We start from the raw sequence: 5816 nt of genomic DNA, 5'->3' as shown, positions 1-5816 counted from the left end.
TGGCCATCCCCCCTGGGGGGTGATTTCTCGCTTTCTGCCTCTCTCTCTCTGTCTGTCTAGCGAGCGCACGCACCCTATGGCAAAAACCTCAAAAAAAAAAAATCTTAAAAAAAAAAAAATCACACTGTGCACGGTGCATGCTTGCCCCAAATCCTAAGAGAATGAAGAAGATCGTGGCATGATCATCCCTCTGGGAGGTAATTTCTCAGTTTCCCTTTCTCTGTCTCTCTTTGACTGGCATACATGACTTACGACAAAAACCTAAATAACAGTGACTCCTGCCCTTCCTTCTCTTAATTAAAACAACATCCTGCTGGTAGCTGACCACCCAGGAGGGCCCCTAACAGCCCTATTTCTGGTTTTCACACGTTTGCATAGATCTCTCCATTGAGTGCGGTGACGGTATAAGGAATGGGACACTGGAGTGACGGCAATGTGCCTTCTGAGGTAGACCTCTCCATTGAGTGCGGTGACAGTATAAGGAATGGGACACTGGAGTGATGACAATGTGCCTTCTGAGGTAGACCTCTCCATTGAATACGGTGACGGTATAAGGAATGGGGCACTGGAGTGACGACAATGTGCCTTCTGAGGTGAGGTTACCAAAGGCATTTGTGGTGATCCCTGCCTTGCTCTCCCTCTTGGGTCAGTCTGGGGCAGCTGGTAGCCACGTTGTGAGGGTACTCAATACTCGCAATGTGTCACGTTGGGGGCTGTGGGGAAGAACTGGGGCCTTGTGCCAACAGCCATTGAGTGAACCTCTGGAAGTGCACCTTCAGCCCCAGGTGAGCCTCATCTTCATAGCAGTCTTCTGTGAAACGCCGAGCCAGAACCACCCACCAGGCCACAAAGACCCTGAGAGATAATAAATGTCTCCTATCTAAGCAACTAAGTCTTGGGGTAATCTTTCTTTTCTTTCCTTCTTGTTTTTTTGAAGAATTATTTATTTGATTTTATTTATTCCTTCATTTATTTAGCTTTGACCAGAGAAAGGCACAGAGAGAAGGAAAGTGAGAAAGCATGCCACCGGGACGGGGATTTGAACTGTGGTCGGCCATGTGGGAGTGTCCAGCACCTTAACCACCATGCTATCTGCTGACCCATTTTTCTCTTATTTTTTACATTCGATTGTTATATATCTTTACAACATTGCAAATAATTTTCCCAGGTCATCCACCAACACCCACCGGAGCCTGTTCGTGTCAACCAACCAGAGTGCCGATTCTCTGCTCTGAGCCCATCCAGACCTCCCTACCCCAGCTTTCTATCCTTTGAAAACACTAAGAATAATGTCCGTGCATCCGTTTTTACTAGAGCCAATCACCTGTCCTGCCTAGAACAGGGGTCATACCCAAATTGCCCTTAGTGCCAGTAATCGTGAAGTACACATCTGTATGAAGAATGGGAGCTGGTGGGTGAAAGTCAGGAACTCAGGGAGCATAGCAGACACTTCACAGGTATTGGCTGGGCTCCCAGGAGTGACCATTGCCACGCGGGCAGACCGTGATGCTCATGTCTGGAGTCAGAAAGATGGCGTCTGGAAGCCAACCCTGGTGACCCTGAGAATTAATCACGCAGCCACTTCCGTGAAGTGGTCCCTTCCAGATAACAAATCTGCTATGGGAAATGGAGCTTGACTCATTTCTGTTTGCTACTTTGATTCTGAAAATGACTGGTGGATAAGCAGGTGTGTTAAAAAGCCGATTCGATCCACAGTCCTCAGCTTGATTGGCATCCCAACAATGTTTGCTGGCAGCAGGATCATGCGACTTTAAATGCAGAGTATTTTTTTCCTGCATCAAAGAAGTGGATGACAAGCCAGCCAGCATGCCCTGGGGCAGCAAGATGCCTTTATCAGCTGATGTCAGAGTTTGATGGCAGTGGCACTGGTGGTGGGCTCAAGGAAGGGGTCAGCTTCTCTGCCAGTGGTAGCCGCCTGACCTGGGTCAGCCATGACAGTACTGTGTCTGTTGAATATGCTTCAAAAAGTGTGCAGGTCTCAGCTCTGAAAACAGAGTTCCTGCCACTCCTGAGTGTGTCATTATTCTCAGAGAATAGTGTGGTAGCTGCTGGCCATGACTCTTGCCCAATGTTCTTTCTTTCTTTCTTTATATTTATTTATTTATAACTTTATTTATTTAAATTTGACTAGAGAGGGACAGAACAAGAAAGAGAAGGAAAGTGAGAAAGCAAGCCGCCAGGTCTAGGACTTGAACCATGGTTGGTTACATGGGAGTCCAGCGCCCTTAACCACCATACCACCTGCTGGCCCCTATTTATTTTTTAATACTTTATTTTTTTTATTTTCAAACATATGAAAAGTGGAAAATTCTGATAATTAATCTTCACATATCTATCACGCAGGCTAAAACATTATTAACACTGCAACGTTAGCTTCATCTATTCCCCACTTCCACTTTTTAAAATTTATTTATTTACACGTAATGTCTTCACAGCATACACCATTTCTTTTTCCAGCACAAATCCCATGCATGTCAGTCAAGAGAAAGACATCTCTATACCTTATCATCAGCAAATAGCTTCTCATTTTTTTGTCAATTAAGCATACTTTTGTTTTTTCCTTCCCCTTTCCTCTTCCTCTCTTCCATATTAAACTTTTTTTTCACACATTATTGATTTACAAAATATCTTAAAAATATGGGCAAAGCCAGAATCTAGTGACAACTGCACTGTAATTTTCTTCTGAAACATACTTTCTTTCCATTCCTCCTTTTACTAAAGAGAGGTATAAACTAACTTATCTGAAAAAAAAAAATTAGGTTAATCTCAGTTTGGTCTGTTATTTGCACAAAGCCCCATAAGAATTCAATTTCTTTTTCTTTTATTTTTTGGAGAGATTTTTGCTATAGGGCACATGTGCTCACTAGAAAGAGAGAAACAGAAAGGAAAAAATCGCCCCCCAGTGGTGATGGCCATGCTCCAATCCCTTCTCCTCCATTCTCCTCTCTGGATCTTGGGCTTGCACGCACACGCGCCCGGCGTGAAGTTTAAGCCAACAGGTCTGGGACTTGAACCATGGTCGACTACATGGGAGTTCAGCGACATAGCCATTATGCCAACTACTGGTCCCAATTTCAGGTTTTGTTTATCTGAGAATATTTTGGGCTTTTCTTCCCATATGAAGGATAATCTTGCCAAATATATAGTAGTCTTGGGTGAAGTTGTTTTTCACTTAACACTTTGAATATATTTTGCCATTCTTTCTTTGCTTACGTTGTTTCTGACAAGAGGTCCAATGTTAGCCTGATGGGATGTCCTTTGACAGTAACTTGATGTTCTCTTTCCCACTATACACGATGGCAGGCGATAAAGCTGCAAAGCAGGATACTATGTATTCCAGGAAGGCCATGTACAAGAGGAAATACTCGGCCACTAAATCCAGGATAGGAAAGAAAAAGAAGGAGAAGGTTCTTGCGACCGTCACAAAACCAGTTGGTGAAGACAAGAATGGTGGTACCCGGGTGGTTAAACTGCACAAAATGCCTAGGTATTATACCACTGAAGATGTGCCTTGAAAGCTGTTGAGCCACGGCAAAAAACCCTTCAGTCAGCATGTGAGAAAGCTGCGAGCCAGCATCACTCCTGGGACCATTCTGATCATCCTCACTGGACGCCACAGAGGCAAGAGTGGTTTTCCTGAAGCAGCTGAGCGGCGGCTTGCTCCTTGCAACTGGACCACTGGTTCTCAATCAAATTCCACTGCGTAGAACACACCAGAAATTTGTCATTGCCACCTCTACGAAAAATGATATTAGGGGAACCAGCAGTTAGCGTAATGGCTATGTCGCTAGACTCCCACATAGTCGACTGCGATTCGCGTCCCGGACCCGGTGGCTTAAAACTCACGCCGGGCGAGTGTGCGTGTGTGCCCAAGATCCCTAGAGGAGAATGGAGGAAAAGGGATTGTGGCGTGACCATCCCCCCTGGGGGGTGATTTCTTGCTTTCTGTCTCTATATCTCTGTCTGTCTGGCGAGCGCACGCACCCTAGAGCAAAAACCTCTCCAAAAAAAAAAGAAAGAAAAATGATATTAGCAAAATAAAAATCCCAAAGCACCTTACTGATGCTTACTTCAAGAAAAGGAAACTGTGGAAGCCCAGACACCAGGAAAGTGAGGTCTTCAACACAGAGAAGGAGAAATATGAGATTTCAGAGCAGTGCAAGATTGATCAGAAAGCGGTAGACTCACAAATTTTGCCAACAATCGAAGCTGTTCCTCAGCTCCAGGGCTACCTGCGATCTGTGTTTGCCCTTACAAATGGAGTTTATCCTCACAAATTAGTGTTCTAAATTGTTTGCCAAGAACCTAATAACTGATCATATATTTAAAAAAAAAAAAAGTGGGACCAGCAGTTAGCATAATGGCTATGTTGCTGAACTCCCATGTAGCTGACCGCGGTTTGAATCCTGGACCCGGTGGCTTAAACTCACGCTGGGCACATGTGCGTGTGTGTCCAAGCTCCTGAGAGGAGAATGGAGGAGAAGGGATTGCAGTGTGGCCATCCCCCCCTTGGGATGATTTCTTGCTTTCTATCTCTCTGTCTCTCTCTGTCTTTCTGGCAAGTGCATGTGCCCTATAGCGAAAATCTCTCCAAAAAAAAAAAAAAGTAACTTGATGTTTCTCTGTTGCCAATTTTAGCATCTTGTCTCTGTGGTTTTGGTCAATCTGGCTATGATGTGCCTTGGAGAAAATCTTCTTGGGTTGATTCTATGTGGGGTCCTTTGTATTCCTCGGGTCTGGATATTTGAATGCCTCTGTAGATCGGGAAAGTTTTCTTCCAGGATTTCATGGAATAGATTTTCAATGCCCTTATTAGTTTCTTCACCTTCTGGGATACCAATTATCTGGGTGTTTGGGCATCTAGTGATATCTAGTATTACTTGTATATTACTCTCATTTTTTGGGTTATTTTCTCAGTCTTTTTGGTGAACTTTTCTAGATCAGAGGTTCTGTCTTCCACATCTGAGATTCAATCTTCTGTATAATCTAATCTGCTTTTAATACTTTCAAGGAAGGTTTTGATTTCCTGTATTACAGCCTTCATTTCTAACAGTTCCGTTTGATTCTTTCTTATAGTGTGTATTTCCTCTTTCAGATCATGCAAGCATTTTCTCACCTCCTGGAACTCCTCTCTTTTCTCCTGCATCTTCTGGAGAGCTTTGGGGCAGAGGCTTAGGCTTTCTGGTTAAAGGGGCCGAGCTGGGCCCACCTCAGTTGCACATGGGTTCTCGCTTCGCTAGGAGTTGGGCCAGAAGCTGCCCAATGCTCTTTAACTATAAAGACTGTGGCTGCTTGACCTTTGTCTACAACCTAGACATTCCAAAAGAGAGCATTCAGTGCAACATATCTTCCAGTGGAATGATTGCGCAAACATGAACTTTGCAAACATAGAGAGGCATTCAAATATCCAGGGTGCCACAACTGAGGACCATAATACAGCCTTAGAGACACTGCACCAGAATAGCATCACTCAAATGTCTATGAAGTGGACAAGCAGAACTGTTGCAAAGTTTGCACTACTGGCATTGATGGAGCTGTAACAATTTGAGATTTCAAATATTAAAGCCTTCTATCCAGAGCCTCGGGATAATGTGAAGCTGAGTGAGTCTTCACCATCAAGCATGACAAACAGGCTGCCGGTGGCTCTGCCATTTGCATGATGGTGAGGAAAGCCAGCCCCAAGGAAACACTGAGCACATATTGTGCAAATATTGTGTGTTTTTGTTTAGGGTGAAATTGGTTTTTTTAAAGCAGTATTGATTTTTTGTTTTTGTTCTTGTTTTGTTTTATTCTTG

The 5816-nt window shown here is 44.0% G+C and overlaps 1 pseudogene; it reads left to right on the top strand.

Annotated features, from left to right (window-relative positions):
- Positions 1-1117: 1117 nt before the first annotated feature.
- LOC102498206 (actin-related protein 2/3 complex subunit 1A-like) lies at positions 1118-5616 on the top strand (annotated as a pseudogene).
- Positions 5617-5816: the final 200 nt, after the last annotated feature.

Source organism: Tupaia chinensis, unplaced genomic scaffold (assembly GCF_000334495.1).
Source record: "Tupaia chinensis unplaced genomic scaffold, TupChi_1.0 Scaffold000286_1, whole genome shotgun sequence".
NCBI classification, from domain to species: Eukaryota; Metazoa; Chordata; class Mammalia; order Scandentia; family Tupaiidae; genus Tupaia; species Tupaia belangeri.
Note: the sequence above shows the minus strand (reverse complement) of the source record. Positions and strands in the feature narration are given on the sequence as shown.